Here is a 16746-nt window from a genome sequence, read left to right on the forward strand (position 1 = left end):
CCCCTCTCGGAGTTCACTGTATGCTCCTGGGAGGGAATCATAAAAGGGGAGGGCTGGAAAGGACCTAGAGAAGCCAAGTCCCGCCCCCTGCCCTGAGGCAGGGCTCTAATAACCCATCAGGACACAAAACCACCATGTCCCAACAAAACATCAGGCGAGTGTGAGACAGGAAGACCTATCCTGCTGTTGCAACACCGAGTCCCGAGCCGCTCCTCACTGTCAAGGCTCTTCCACGGTTCTCCCACCCAAGCCCTGCCCCTGTACAGCGCCGGACAGAATGGGGTCAGAGGGATCCACCCCCACAATCGGGACACTAGGGGGTCTCCGGGCCATTGCTGCAGAGCGCGGCCAGGCTGCATCTTTGGGGCAGTGACGAGAAACAGTAGCTAGCCTCTCAGCAGCCACAGGGCACGGTCCTCTTGCAGACACAGCGCCGAGACCGAAGCCGTGCGTGCACACCCACACCGAGCAAACCCCCGGCAGCGAAGCGGGCCTTCCTTTTTTGTTCAGCAGAAGCCGCCCAGGGAGGTGACAGAGGCACCCTGGGGCAGGAAGGCGGGCTGGGCTCTCTCTCGTTTGAAGCGCCTCTTCCTGCTCACTCATTCTGTGCTTTCCTACTGACAACAGCGCGGGGGCTGGGTTCGCCCGCAGAGCGATCCGGATTTAAATTACACGGGAGCACGTGTCAAGCTCTGGCCGGATTCAGACTCCCCACCAACGCGGGGTTGAGTCATACCCCTGCAGCCGTTTGGGCAGCATCCGAAAGGCTAGATACCTGCCGCTGCATTCTCCCTGGATGAGTCACGTTCGCGCACTCCGGCCAGAAAGCAGCCTTTCTGGTTGCAAAAGTGGGTGGCGCCCAGATTAGCATAGGCTGGGCACGAGTGACTCACAAATCCGCGAAACTCTGCCTTTCTCTCATCAGCAGCGCCTGTGGGACGAGCTACTCCGCAGCCAAGGCTGCCTATGTACAGGCACCTCACTCAAAACAGGTGTTTTAGCTGAACCCACGTTGGGAGTAGCTCCTGACTCCAGTTAATAAACACTTTCCCAGCAGATGGGTCAGAGATCCGTTGTTTTCAGGTAAAACACTGAGAATATTATTGCAGAGAGGGGTTGAAGGATGAAATGAACTGATCTGCTGCAAATCAACTCATTGCTTTCAGTGCTGTCTCTTGTACAGACCCAGATTTCCTGGATACATTGTCTAATTTAATCAACCAATGTCTCTTGTACCAATCAGCATGATTTCTTAGCATCATCCAAGCAGGAGCTGGGCCAGCCTGAAGGGAAGAATGGGCTTGTGATTAAAGCACTGAATGGGACCCAGGTGACAGGTCCAATTTCTGACTTTGCTGCTGACTTCTGGTGTGACCTCAGGCACGTCCTCAAAGGTATTTGGTGCCTAATACTATAGAAATCAATAGGAGTTAGGTGTCTAAATGCTTTCAGGCATCTGGCTTTTAGTCTCTCTGTTTCCTGTCTGTAAAATGGCCTCCATCTCTCCTTTCTATTTAGATGGTGAGCTCTTTGGGTCCAGGACTGTCTCTCATGATGTGTATGTGTAACACCTGGCATCATGGGGCTCTGGTCACAGTCCAGAACTCTGACTGCTACTATAGTATAACTAATAATGCCATGGCCATCTTCTCTGCAGGTCCTTCACTGAGGTCTTATTTCACAGGCCTTTTTCAGAGGCAGTTCTCTAAGGGAGAAGAAAAACTAGCCAGCCAATGTGCCATTGACTCTATTGAGGGAAAGCTTTGCCAAGAGATGCTTTTTGCAACTCAGGGCCCAATCCAAATGCCATGCAAGTCTTGAATGGGATTGGGATCCAGCCCTAAAAGTGGCAAAACATGAAGTCAACCTGATATCCTGCAGTAGGGAGTTCCACAGGTTGGCATCCTTTACTGCAAAAGCTTTCCCCCAGCTCCTGGAAGCTTCACCCTGGCTAGGCACAGTGTCCTGGTCAATCCTGGTACTGTTGGTTTGAGGCGGGGGGTCTAGTTCTGTGAACTGTTCAGGTATAGAGACTAGAAAAAGTTTAGGGGCAGGTTCCTGAACAGCACCAGTTTATTCTGAGTAAAAAGCAATAAATCCTATCCTGACTGATGGGACTTAGTCACCATGTCAATAGGGAAGAGGGCATCAAGGGAGTCTTCCTCCTATCCCCATGGGCAAACCTGGGGTGAATTTAGCCTTATGCTGCAGTATAAAGGATCTGGATCTCCCCCTCATGGAATTCCTCTGGGTATCACAGGGCTGATATAACAGCCTTTCGCTTCTCCCCACCTTGTATTCTTGGTATTAAGGTGTGCTGGGATATAGCCAGACTGCTCTGACCTCCAGCTGTTCTGGGCTGCTGGATGATCCTTTGGGGCTGTTGCAGCCCAGACATGCATTAGAGCAGCTCCTGGGGCTGATTTGGCCCTGGTAGCCCCAGAATTACAAAGATGCAAACATAGCACAAAGCTGTCTTCTCCTTCACTGCCACATGCACCGCCAGCCTGGGCTGTGCCTCCTGAGAAATGCAGCTCAGAATCAGGGCCTACAACTGTGAACTGAAGCACTGATCTCCTACTTGATGGTACAGAGCATGTTCTCACAGTTTAAGCTTTCATGGGTTAGAACCAGACTAACATGGCTGCCATTCTAAAACCTCATACCCTACAGTAGGAGAAGTCTAGCCTGGAGACACAGCACTCACGGTCTGTCTCTATTTCAGATCTCTCGCTGTTTTCCAAGGACACTTCATATTTAACCTAGACTCTTTAGGACAGGGGTGGGCAAACTTTTTGGCTCGAGGGCCACATCTGGGTGGGGAAATTGTATGTGGGGCCATGAATGTTGGGCTGCGGCAGGAGTGTGGGAGGGGGCATGGTGTGCAGGAAGGGGCTCAGGGCAAAGGGTTGGGGTGCAGGAGCAGTGCAGGGCAGGCAGTTGGGGTGCAGGGTGTGGCAGGGGCTCAGGGCAGGGGGCTGGTGTTTGGGGTGCAGGCTGTGGCCCAGCACCACTTACCTTGAGCGGCTCCAGGGTGGCAGTAGCATGCAGTGGGGCTAAGGCAGGCTCTCTGCCTGCTGTGGCCCCGTGCTGCTCCCAGAAGTGGCCAGCATGTCCGCAGTGGCTTCTGGGGGGTGGTGGGGGTGGGGTAGGCGGCTCTGCCACGTGCTGCCCTCACCTGTGGGCACCACCCCCAAAGCTCCCATTGGCCGCAGTTCCCCATTCCCGGCCAATGGGAGCTGTGGGGGGCAGTGCCTACACGCAAGGGCAGCACACCGAGCCCTCTGCCCCCCTCCCCCAGGGGCTGCAGGGACATGGTGCTGGCTGCTTCTAGGAGTGGCACGGGGCCAGGGCAGGCAGGAAGCCTGCTTTAGCCCTGCTGCGCCACGGGGCTGGTAATCCCATGGGCTGGATCCGGCCCGCGGGCCGTAGTTTGCCTTCCCTTGCTTTAGGAGTACCTTCTGCAGCTCAGACTTGGCTCCATTTAGCCCGCCCACCCACCTCTTAATACCTGCCCTGAAAATTTAGTCATGCTTTTGCCAGACCCCCAGATCAGCGTTACAAATGTCAACTATTATCCAATAAATCTAATTTCAATCCCTAGTAAAATAACAGAACAAATATTAGGAGAAACAAACCTGTAAACACCTGTAGAATAATGAAACCATCCTTATGGCAAAATTCAGAACCTCTGATCGATCCCTGAAAACCTTCTTGCCTACTGAACCAATGTGCCTGTGTCACACATTGCTCAAAGGCTACCTGGGTTAGATTTTGCTGTCAGTTCCACTGGTGTAAACCAGGAGTGATGCCAGTGGGACCACTTCAGATTTGCACTGGTGTCACGGACATTGGAATCTGCCTCTTGGTCTGTAGAAGTCAGAAGCGACTTTTGTTTTCTTCTGTCAGTTAACTGGTGATACACTGGGATGACTGGCCGCAGGGGTTAATTTGTAATGAAAGAGGTGCCGGGGCTCAAGCAATTTTTTAAAATTCATAACTGATGCAGGTTTCAGAGTAGCAGCCGTGTTAGTCTGTATTCGCAAAAAGAAAAGGAGTACTTGTGGCACCTTAGAGACTAACCAATTTATTTGAGCATAAGCTTTCGTGAGCTACAGCTCACTTCATCGGATGCATTCAGTGCCACTAGTACTCCTTTTCTTATAACTGATGCAGCAAGCCCAGAGGTGCCTGGCTATGAACTGCCAAGCCTAGAGGTGCTGAGGCTCAGCTGTGACACAAATTAAGCACTAACTGGCAGATCAGGTGATTATCTTACCAGGAAGGTAGATTTACTTTTTGCAACTCTCCTGAATACCAGTTTCTTTAATGATGAGATGGTGGTAAGTATTGTTTAGCAAGTGAAGTTTTCTGTTGATTTTTCCTATTTTTAATTGGAACAGATGGAGTTTGATTTTCTCACACTCATTATGTGTTGAGAATAACAACTCTTAGATCAGTGCTGAGGAGGTGGAAAGGGGTCACCATACAGCCCTGCAAATGCTCTTGCAGTCTGGACTTGGCTATGTAGAAATGCAGCTTGGAACGCAGAGAAAAGACAATGGGTACATGAGGTATTGATTAGACACCCCCTCCCCCCCCCGCCGTCATGTGATGGACCTTCAGCTGGTGAGCAATACGCAGCATGCGCTTCAGAAGCACAAATCGCTTCAGAGGCACAAAGGATGCCAGACAAATTGGATTGCTTTTTCCAATAGAATTGCAAAGGCTCACTGCACCAAATGCCTTGCTGAGACCCAAGCTATATTCCATCCCCTGCATGTGTGGTTCTCTGCAGTCAGTGCAACTCCATGGACAGTGGATTTACTCCTGATTTACACCCGTGGAAGTGAGAGCAAAAATCAGTCTGTCTCTCTCTCAAAGCCTTACCTCCACAATTAATTCTGCTGGCACCGTCACGTGGATTGAAAACTGAGCGAATGCAGTCAGAGCTATAAACAGCAATGTGTCAAGGGAGCTGCAGCAAGCCTAGATGTCAGGTCCTGTTTTATTTACCATCTTCGCTAGGAGGGAGTGAAACGGCATGTTAATAACATTCAGAGTTGATGCTGAATTTAGTGGTGATGTGAACAGAGGACAGAGAAATAGTACACAGGGACTCGGGTTTGAACCCACACCCACTGAAGTCATTCTAGATTCTTCCCATTAATGTCCCTGGGCTCTCACTGAGCCCCCAGTCAGAGTCAGAAATGGGGACATGAACTAAGAAACTAACAGAGCTGCTCAAAAACCGGGAACGTTTTTGTGAGAAATGTATCCCTTCTTTTTTATTGAAAAATGTTGAATTTTGAAAAATTTACACCAGCCCTAGAAAATAAGCCTCGGTGTGGGAGAACACGAGCGAACGTATCAGCAGGAAAATAGCTGCAAGGCTAAAGAGGCAACAGGCAGTGGGGACCTGAGGTGGGCACATAACGGACTGCAAATATCTGAGATGGTGACACACAAGGGAGAGAAAAGGAGTCCTTGTGGCACCTGAGAGACTAACAAATTTATTTGAGCATAAGCTTTCGTGAGCTACAGCTCTATCATAAAAGGCGTATGGGCAGAAGCGATGGGAGGCTGTTAAAAAAAGGAAAACACAGGTCAGGCAGAGCATGAGAAAATATAGTGGAGAGACTGTCATGCATAGGCAGAGGCTCACTCTCGAGCAGAGGTTGGCAACCTATGGCACGCATGCCAAACACGGCACGCGAGCCAATTTTTAATGGCACGCTGCTGCCTGCCGGACCCGGGCAGACAGCAGCGTGCCACTAAAAATCCGGCCTGGCCCGCTCTTTTCTGCCTCCCGCCTACTGCTCTCTCCTTGCAGGGCAGGCAAGCTTCCCCCTCCACCCACCTCTTCCCCCAGCGCACTGGGTTCCTGCCCCTCCTTCTCTCCCCCCCCTGCGGCCGATCAGCTGACGGCCCTTGCTACGGAGGGGGAGAGGTAAAAGCGGAGCCGCAGCGCGCTCTCTGCTCTGGGGACATTGGGGAAGGGGGTGAAATTGGCATATCCCCTCCAGCCCCCTCCCGTGAGCCGCTCAGGGCAGGGGGCTGGGAGCACTCCCATGTCCCCAGGCCAAACCCCCAGCCCTCTGCCCTGACCCCTGCACCCCCCCAGCCTTCTTCCCTGACCCCTGAACCCTCCTCACACACACCCAGCCCTCTGCCCTCACCCCCACACACCACAGCCCCATGCCCTGACCCATGCACCCTCCCCACAACCCGTGCCCTGACTCCGGCACCCTCCACACATACCCAGCCCCTCCACACCCCATGCCCTGACTCTTGCAGCCCCCACTCCCACCCTGAGCACCAAACGGGAGCTCCTGCACACACATCCCCATTCCCACCTGCACCCCTCGCACCAAATAGGAGCTGCCCAGGTAAGCACTCCACACCCAAACCTCCTGCCCCAACCCTGAGCCCCCTCCCTCATTCTAGCTCCTGGCCAGACCCTGCACCCCAACCCCTAGCCTGCTCCTTCACCCCCAGCCCTGTGCTCAGCACACTCCCACTCTCATCTCAGTGCAGAGAGAGGAAGAGAATGGCTAGAACCAGGGAGAACGTAGGTACTCAGCCCACTGCCAGTCTGGGGTACCACCCACCAGCCTCTCTCAGCCCACTGCCAGCCCGGGGTTCTGGCTGCCGGTCCCTTGCCAGCCGGTCCCTTGCCAGCCGGGGTCCCGGCCGCAGGCCCCGCTCAGCCTGCTGTCGGCCTAGGTGAATGGAACTCCTGGCTGGCAGTGGGCTGAGCAGGTCGGTGGCGTAAGATCAGCATTTTAATTTAATTTTAAATGAAGCTTCTTAAACATTTTGAAAACCTTGTTTACGTATGACAATAGTTTAGTTATATAATATATAGACTTAGAGAGAGACCTTTAAAAAACATTAAAATGTATTATTGGCACGTGAAACCTTAAATTAAAGTGAATAAATGAAAACTCGGCACACCACTTCTGAAAGGTTGCCGACCCCTGGTCTAGAGCAGGGGTAGTCAATAGGTGGACCGCGGGTCAAATCTGGACTACCAGACACTTTTGAACAGACTGTAAAATCTTTTTAATTGACTTATGACTGTTATTTTCTCTGGAGTTTGGATCTTAACTATACCTTGACCAAGAAATTTGGACCTTGACAAAAAATAATTGACTAGCCCTGTTCTAAAGCTGGATGGCCTTCTGGTTAAGGCCCAGGGCTAGGACTCAGGAGATCTGGGTTTAAGTCTTACTCTGCCCCAGACTCTCTCTGGGACTTCACCTGAATCTCTGTGTCTCAGTTCCCCATCTGCAAAATGGAGATATCGCTTCTGTGCCCATTTTGACGGGAAGAGCTTTGGGGCAGCCTGTCTCACTCCATGTATATAATGTGCTTAGTGTAATAGTGCCCCAGTCTTGGTTGGTGCCACTAGGTGTTAATGCAATCACAACACTATTCTTAATGCTCCTAGGACCTGGTGTTTAAAAACCAATGACCTCTTATGTTTTTTTCCATCTCTGATTTGTCTGTTGCAATAGTGAGTGGGTAGTGGGACTCACCCCAGTACCAGTACTCCCAAGCTATGTTTAGTGTTGCTTTCACTAGACAGCACTGTTCCAGAGCAAACTGAAGTCATATCACAATACAGTGTAGTATTACAACGTGGAAGAGAAACTTCTATGGCCCAAAGATGTTGATGCAGGGCACAGGGCAAATGGTCACCGCCTGTCAGTCTTCCTCAATTTCCTGCTCTGTAAACTGCAGCTAATATCCGATTTTACAAGGGTGTTGTGAAGTTTACTTAATGTTAATCCCCTCAAGGGGCATCTGCAGGGATTATCCCCCAACGCCTGGATCTAAAACTTCTACTGCTTGAGCTAAAGGAGGAACTCCTTCGTTTGGCGAGGGCAGCAGCCTCACCAATCACATACATAGTCCTGCCCCTAGAGAGAGACAGAGATCCACACTGAGAAGCTGGGAATTACCACTCACATATGTGAAGCGCTTTGAGATCTTTCTTAAGGTGCATTGCACCTTTAAATGCCATAAATCGATTTGGTTAAGTGGACTCAGCCTAGGGATGAATTGTGCTCAGCGTACATACTGCCCTGCGGACATTACTTTTTCTGGCAATTGCCATCTTGGAGACCACACGTACTTTTGTCTAGCAAGGAAGGGGTTAAAACGGTTATGATTTAAAGTGCTCTCTCCACACTGCAGTCATTGTACTTCTTTTTTTTGGCTCCGCTACATAAAAAGTCAGCCCTGTTCAAGCTGGGTCTGAAACTTGAATGTAGCAAGCGTCCCACTTCCTCTGACAGCTGCAAAGAAAAGAAACAGAGGAAAGAGGATGCATATTCAGCCAACCCCAAAGCTGTTGCCAAGGTTCCCTGTTCTAAGCGAATGTGAATTCTTTCTTCTGACAGCCGAGAGAGAAATTTTAAACCCTTCTGTACAAAGGGGAGCTTAAAGATCAGTAGCAACTTGAAATGGATTTGATTTTTTTTTAAAAAAGGTGTCACTGTGTTTAAGATCATTGCCCTGGAGTTCTTTCCATGTGTGTCCACAGGCATTAAATTAGGCCCTAAAAGTTTCATGAGAACACTGTCAAGGCACCTAAGGAAAAAAAGATGGGATTCAATGGATTACTTATAAACATTTCCCCCTCAATAGCTCATGCTTGTAACTTAAAAACTAGAGATATATTAAATATTCTGATGTTCAGGTTTCTGCAGTTCTTCTCTGTAAGCTCCCCGAGTGCACGCTTTCTCTCAATAGCGGTGCCCCTACCCCCAGATGTCAGCCAAACTGAAGGGCAGGTAACTTTCAGGAGAAAGGATGATGTAGATAAGGAATTGGATGGGGACTCCAGTGATATGGGTTTGATTCCTGGCTCTGGCACAGACTGTGTGCGCATGATCTTGGGCAAGTCACTTCATCTTCCTGTGCCCAGCACTAAAAGGGGGATAGCAGGCCCTCCTTTCTCTCTCCTGTTGGCAATTTAGACTGCAGCGTCTTTGGGACAGGAACTAGGTCTCTTACTATGGCTACATGCAGCACACAGCACAATGGGACCTCCAGGGCTACTGTAATACAAACAACCCCAGGTGGCAAGACCCCTGGAAAGGGAAACCCCTGTTAAAGCCTAACTTTTCTATAGCTTAAATGTCAAAGAGCAAATAATAAATGAGAATAGCAAATATGTTCAAATAAACTAATTCACCCAGCCTCTGGATTGATCTTTATTTGTAATAGGGGTAGCACCATGTTAGGAGTTATTTAAGGACATCTCCTACCTACTGGAGTAGTGCAATTTCAGGAAAAACAATCAATTTCATTACCTACTGTTAAACCTGCTGGATAGGTCCAGGCAGTCCAGTTAAATATGATTTGTACAGGGGGAAACCATGTGTCTCAGACTCACAAAAAATATAAAGGCATGAAGAAGCTCACATTATTTTCCCCCCATTACAAATTCAAGTCTTCTCCCCACTTTTTCCTGGAAGACTCTATGGATGGCTGGAGAACCAAGGCTATAACAACATCTCAGGTACTGACAAAATGAATGCCGATTAATTGAGAAAAGAAAGGAGTTTTATTGAGACTGTTCAGAAGTCATCGTTTTTCAATTTCATATTTTTACAACTCACTCAATTTTTAGTACGTTTTAGGAGACCAGGGAAATTCCAGAAGACTGGAAGAGTGCTAATGTCATGCCAAGATTCAAAAAGGGCAAGGGTAAAGGCCCCTTAGCTTGACATCAGTCTCAGGTAAAATAATGGAAAACATGATGAGGAATTCAGCTGACAGGGATTAAAGGATAAGAATAGAATTACTGCCCTCAGCATGGGTTTTAAGGAGAAGGTCAGACAAACCTACTTCATTTTTGAGGTTACAAGTTTGGTGGGTAGAGATAATTGCGTAGATGTTACAGACTTAGACTTTTGGAAGGCATTTGATTAAAAAAATTAGCACGATACATGATCAATAAAGCACATGTTAAATGGATTAAAACCTGGCTAACTGACAGATCTCAAAAAGTACCTGTCAGTAGGGAATCATTATTGAAAGGGGGCATTTCTAGTGGGGTTCGACGGAGATCGGTTCTAAGCCCGCCCCATCCAACATTTTCCTCAGTGATCTGGAAGTAAATATAAAAGCACTGCTGATAATGTGTGTTGAGGGTACAAAGATTGGTAAATGACGATGAGACGGGGGCGCGGGGGGGCATCATGCAGCGTGAGCTGGATTGCTTGGTAACCTAGGCCCATTCAAACAAACTGGTTTAATAAAGCCAAACACACAGTTATACGTCTAGGAACAAGGAATGCCAGCCATGCGTACAGAATGGAGGACTGGATCCTGGGAAAGATGGACTCTGATAAGGATTTAGGAGTCATAGCGGATAAGCAGCTCAGCATAAGCTCCCAGAGCACCACTGGCAAAAAGCACTGATGTGAGCTGTGGATATACAGAAAAAGGGGAGTAGGAATAGGGAGGTGATTTTACCTCTGTATACAGCATTGGTGAGATAGATGCTGGAGCACTGCATACAGTTCTGGTGCCCACACTTTAAAAAGGGATGTTGAAAAACTGGGGAGGGTGCAGCGAGAATTCCTTCCCTTGAGAGTCCTGAAGAGCTCGGTGCATTTCCCTTATCGAAAAGAAGATGGAGAGGCGACGTGATACAGTAGAACAAGTACCCTCACAGGGAGAAAATACCAAACACTAAAGAACTCTCTTAATCTAGCAGGGAAAAGAGAGAACAAGGAACAATGCCTAGAAGCTGAAACCAGACAAAAATTCACATTAAAAATAAGACACAGTTTTTAAACTGTGATTCAGGTGATTAACCATTGAAACCAACTACTCAGAGAAGTGGTGGATTCTCTGTAATTTGGATGCCTTTCTGGAAGATATGCTTCAGCCAAACCACCTATGGTGCTTAAGACAGGGGTGACTGGATGAAATTTAATGACCTGTTGCATACAGGAGGGCAAACTAGATGAACAAATGGCCCCTTCTGCCTTTAAACTCTATTAATGAATCATAAGAGGGGCCAATACTGGGTCAGACCAAAGGTCCAGCTAGCCCAGTATCCTGTCTTCTGACAGTGGCCAATGCAAGGTGCCCCAGAGGGAATGAGCAGAACAGGTAATCATCAAGTGATCTATCCGCTGTTGCCCATTCCCAGCTTCTGGCAAACAAAGGTTAAGGACACCATCCCTGCCCATCCTGGCTAATGGCCATTGATGGACCTATCCTCCATGAACTTATCTAGTTCTTTTTTGAATCATTTGTATTAATACCTATTTAATTCAAAAGCCTCTGTGAAAGATTGAACAGAAACCCTCTTTCAATTAAGGGATTAGAAACTTCCTCTTCTTTCCAACAAAAACAGGGAAACAAGACTTGATATCCAAGAAATTAGAAAAATAAAATGCAAGAAAAACACTTTCAGGCCTCTTTTATTGATCATAAAGGAGCAAAAAAGGGCATGGACTTTCAATATTCTCCCCTTTGTAGGTGACCTTTAAAACTGAAAAAGCAAGATCCAAGTTCACTGTGGATGCCCTATGAACCTGCATGATACCACCACAAAAGTAGCACTCAAGTTGGCCTGTAAAATGGGCAGCTCCCTCTGAAGGAGCAACATGCACACCACAAATACCTAAGTAAACATTTAATATGTAACCATAATCTCCAGGAGTATGTATTGTGGAAGCATCAATAGGTCCAGTTACAGACCAGGGCCCCCGTTGTACTAGGCACTGTATATACATTAGCAAAAAGGCAGCCCTTGCCCCAGAGAGCCTACACCTCCAAAGGGATAATGAATATAGAACCACAGAAATGCAGGTCTGGAAGGGACCGCGAGAGGTCATCCAGTCCAGTCCCCTGCACTGAGGCAGAGCCAAGTAAACGTAGACCATCCCTGACAGGGGTTTGTCCAAGCTGTCCTCACAAACCTCCAATGGTGGGGATTCCACAACCTCCCTTGGCTGGCTTAACTACTTTTACAGTTAGAAAGTTTTTTTTCCTAATATCTAACCTAAATCTCCCTTGCTGCAGCCTAAGCCCATCACTTCTTATCCTACCTTCAATGGACATGGAGAACAATTGATCACCATACACCTTATAACACCAACCATATTTATAGACTCTTATCAGGTCCCCCCTCAATCTTCTTTTCTTAGCACTAAACATGCCCTTTTTAAAAACTTTTCTTCATAGGTCAGATTTTCTAAACTTTTTATCATTTTATGGCTGTCCTCTGGACTCTTTTCAGTTTGTCCACATCTTTACTAGTGTGGTGCCCAGAACTGGACACAGTGCTCCAACTGGGGCCTCACCACTGTAGAGCAGAGAGGGACAATTACCTCTTGTGTCTCCCATACAACACTCCTATTAATACACCCCAGAATGAGATTAGCCTTGTTTGCATCTGCATCACATTGTTGACCCATATTCAATCTGTGATCCACTATAATCCCCCATATCCTTTTCAGCAGTACCACCACCCAGCCAGTTATCCCCCATTTTGTAGTTGTGCATTTGATTTTTCCTTCCTAAGTAGAGTACTTTGCACTTATCATTACTGAATTTCATCTTGTTCATTTCAGCCCAAACTCTCCAGTTTGTCAAGGCCATTTTGAATTGTGTCTCTAGTATCTGTAGTGACTGCCTTGCGTGGGACTCCTGGGTTCCCACAGAAATTTTGATGGGCAGCAAAAGGGTTGATTTTTTCCCTTTTGATATTCTCAAGTATTGCTCCACATGCAGTGAGCTGCCAACAAGGAGTCCCACATGCAGGTTAGAAAGAGAAATAAACAGCGTTCTCCACTGTGCTCTTATCTCCCAGATAAAGAAGTTAAGCAGTTTGTTTTACTGAATGCTGATGAATGGAGTTGTCTTGGCTGAGAATTTGGGCTCAGGTTCCCATTCCCAAACCAGGGAGCTGGAAGCAGTGTACTGCCACCTATTTTCTAGAGGGTGTTAGTTCAAGCCTAATCCTCTGATGCATCCATTTGGCTTATTACTTTGAAGAGGGATAGGAGGTCCAGTTAGGCCCAATATGGAGATCACTGAAGTGCAAGCCTTTGGCTTTTGCTGAGTGGAGCAGCAGAGGTAATCCTGCCCTCTTTAGCTGTCGTCATGCACCAGAAAGGAAAGGAACTCATTAGTGATTCACAGGCCACGTTTCCACCATAGCTGCAGTACAAAACACCTCCCTCTTTCCCAGACTTTGTCTTGTCCCGACTCTACTTGACCCCAGAGAGAGGGAGTCAAGTGTTGCAATATTTCACTCAGCAGGAGAGATGATAGGAGGGCTGAAGGAAAACCAGACGTCCTGGCCACTCCTCAGAAGTGCTGTAGCAGGTGAGGGGAAGGATGGTTCTGAAAAGGAGATCCAGGCCCTCTTAATGGAGTACCATTAAACCACAGCTGGAGGTGGCTCCCAGAAGGGGAAGGAACAGAGAGAAATTCCTTTTGGGAGAGAACAACCTGTGAGTTCCACTGTGGTTAGTGCAAGAGAGAGGATTTTCAAAAGGTAGAACGCCCCTTGACTTCAAAAGGAGCAGGGATAGTGAGCACTTTTGAAACACTCCCCCACTCCATCGGTCCTAATCCTAAACCCACAGAGTAAGCCTTTAACTACCCTCTTGTATGGCTCCAAATAAAGCAACACTGAGTGCCAATCTGGAAAGCACACATTAAAGAACTCCATGCACGTCCACATATTTATCCAAAGAGCTTGAAAAGCATTCTGGGTAGAGCTACGCAAACAGGCATTCCAAGCCACCCACTTGGCTTTAGGACATCCAGATCCAGATCTCCATCCCTTTCTGGAGCTTGTTTGTGGATCTCTCATTCAAGCAGCTGGTAAGTAATAAGGGAAATTTGCATTCAGTCTGAACACTGTTAATGGCACAGGGAGGTGAGCTTTCTCCACACTGCTGTTAAAACAGCAGTTCCAGAAGCAGAAGTTTAAAGCACCCTCTGAAAGTGAAATAGTGTAACCCGTACCTTTGCGGGGCTAAGCTACACCTGATGCTCCAAGCCAGCCTTGGTCCCAGTGAGCCCAAGAGTGAGACAGAAGGGGTGCCAGTTATTTCAATGCCCTCTTAGTTTGAGCTCCCAAGCCCCTGCTTTAAGAAGCTAATGGATTCATTTGTGACCATCTCCGTCTTCAAGCCATTGCTGATACTCAGCAGCTGTCCGTTGCACCATGTACTGTTTAAGCAGCAATGTGCTCATTTCTGTGCTTGGGCTATTATTGTAAGGGATTTTTGGTTAGGAGATACTGTGAATTTGCTTGGCTCAGTGCTCACCGAGCAATACGGAGAGGGGGAATAAAGCATGGCCGGGGGATCAAAGGCCGTCTTCCCTCCCCCAAACTCCTACATCGCTACAGAAGGCTGCACTGGGCATCCAAAAGAGCGTCTTCCATGGGGGCTAGACACATATGAGGCAGGAGGGAGTGGGACTACCACCGCCAGTAGTGCTACAAACTGTTTTCACTTTCAGCCCAAATTACAGGACAACCCAACCTCAACCCAGCACAGAGAAAAAGGTGTGATTTTATTTTTTTTCTCCAGACTGCAGCCTAGAACATTGCAGGTAAGTCAAAACCACGGAGACCTAGGTGAAGGGTTGGGATCTGGGGGAAGCATGAGCAGTGATAGCAGGGACAAAGGAGAGGCAAGAGGGAACATAGCGGGGAAATCAAAGCAGTATGTTAGATGTCTGTATACGAATACAAGATGTATGGGGAATAAACAGAAAGAAAAAACGGTTACTCTAGAAATACTAGTGAATAATCACAATTATGGCACAATTGGCATCACAGAGACATGGTGGGAGAATTCATATGACTGGATTATTGGTATAGACGAGTACAGCTTGTTCAGGAAGGACAGGCTGAGAAAAAAGGGTGGAGGCGTTGCCTTGTATGTCAAAGATCTACACTTGCACTGAGGTTGAGATGGAAATAGGTGATAGTCTTGCTGAAAGTCTCTGGATAAGGATAAAAAGGGTAAAAAACAAGGGTGATGTCATAATAGGGATCTACTCCAGACCACCTAACTAGGAAGGAGAGATGGATGAGGCTTTAAAAAAAAAAAACCCGACACCACAACAATCATCCGAAGCACAGGACTTGGTGGTGAGGGGGGACTTCATCTACCCAGACCTCTTTTGGGAAAATAATAATACATCAGGGCACAGATTATCCAACAAGTTTGTGGAATGCACTGGAGACCATTTTTTTATTTCAGAAGGTGGAGAAAGCAACTAGGGGAGAGGCTGTTCTAGATTTGATTTTGACAAACAGGCAGGAGCTGGTTGAGGATTTGAAGTGGAAAGAAGCTTGGGTGGAAGTGATCATGAAATAGTAGAGTTCACAATTCTAAGGAACAGTCGGAGGGGAAGACAGCTGAATAAAGATAATGGATTTCAAGAAGGCAGACTTGAGCAAACTCAGCAAGTTGGTGGGTAGAATCCCATGGGAAGCAAGTCCAAGGAGGAAAACAGTTCGAGAGCATTTGAAAAACTGCCAAGAGACATTATGAAGGGCACAAGAGCAAACTATCCCACTGCGCAGGAAAGACAGGAAGTGTGGCAAGAGACCATTCCGGCTTAACCAGGAGATCTTTAATGATCTGAAACTCAAAGAAGAGTCCTACAAAAAGTGGAAACTAGGTCAAATGATAAAAGATGAATATAAAAAAACCAAACACAAGCATGTAGGGACAAAGTTAGAAAGGCCAAGGCACAGAATAAGATTAAGCTAGCCAGAGACATAAAGGGTAACAAGAAAACATTCTACAAACACATCAGAAATGAGAGAAAGACCAATGACAGGGTAGGCCCATTACTCAATGAGGGGGGAAAAGACAATAACAGAAAATGGAAAAATGGCGGAAGTGCAAAATGCCTTTTTTGTTTCCGTTTTTACCAAAAAGGTTAGTAGTGATTGGACATCTCACATAGATCCTACCTCATTTTCACTGGCATTCACAGAGGCTAAATAGAGAAAGAACAAGTTAAAAATTACTTAGACAAGTTTGATGTCTTCAAGTCCACAGGTCCTGACGAAATACGTCCTGGAATACTAAAGGAGCTGACTGAGGAGCTACCTGAGCCATGAGCAATTATCGTCAAAAACTCATGAAGATGGAAGAATTCCAGAGGAGTGGGAGAGGGTAAATATAGTGCAGCCTGGGGAATTACAGATCAGTCAGCGTAACTTCAGTATCCAGAAAGAAAATGGAGCAAATAATCAAACCACCAATTTGCAAACATCTAGAAGATAATAAAGGTGATCAGTAACAGTCAGCATGGATTTGTCAAGAACAAATCATGTCAAACCAACCTAATAGCTTTCTTTGACAGGGTAACAAGCCTTGTGGATAGCAGGGAAGCAGCAGATGTGATATATCTTGACTTTAGAGTAAAGCTTTTGATATGGTCTCCCATGACCTTCTCATAAACAAACTAGGAAAATATAACCTGGATGGAACTACTATAAAGTGGGTGCATATCTGGTTGGAAAACCGTTATCAGTGGTTCATAGTCATGCTGGAAGGGCATAACGAGTGGGGTCCCACAGGGATCAGTCCTGGTCCCAGTTCTGTTTGATATTTTCATAAATGATTTAGATAATGGCATAGAGAGTACACTGATAAAGTTTGCAGATGATACCAAGATGGGAGGGGTTGCAAGTTGCTTTGGAGGATAGGATTAAAATTCAAAATGATCTGG

At 47.2% G+C, this 16746-nt stretch overlaps 1 long non-coding RNA gene across 1 annotated transcript; it reads left to right on the forward strand.

Annotated features, from left to right (window-relative positions):
- Positions 1–13798: 13798 nt before the first annotated feature.
- LOC119566395 lies at positions 13799–16303 on the forward strand. Its single transcript, XR_005225420.2, has 3 exons — positions 13799–13866; positions 14512–14604; positions 16064–16303. It is a non-coding gene; the product is annotated as an uncharacterized LOC119566395 (long non-coding RNA).
- The last annotated feature ends 443 nt before the right edge of the window (positions 16304–16746 follow it).

This window comes from Chelonia mydas, chromosome 6 (assembly GCF_015237465.2).
Source record: "Chelonia mydas isolate rCheMyd1 chromosome 6, rCheMyd1.pri.v2, whole genome shotgun sequence".
Classification (NCBI taxonomy): Eukaryota; Metazoa; Chordata; order Testudines; family Cheloniidae; genus Chelonia; species Chelonia mydas.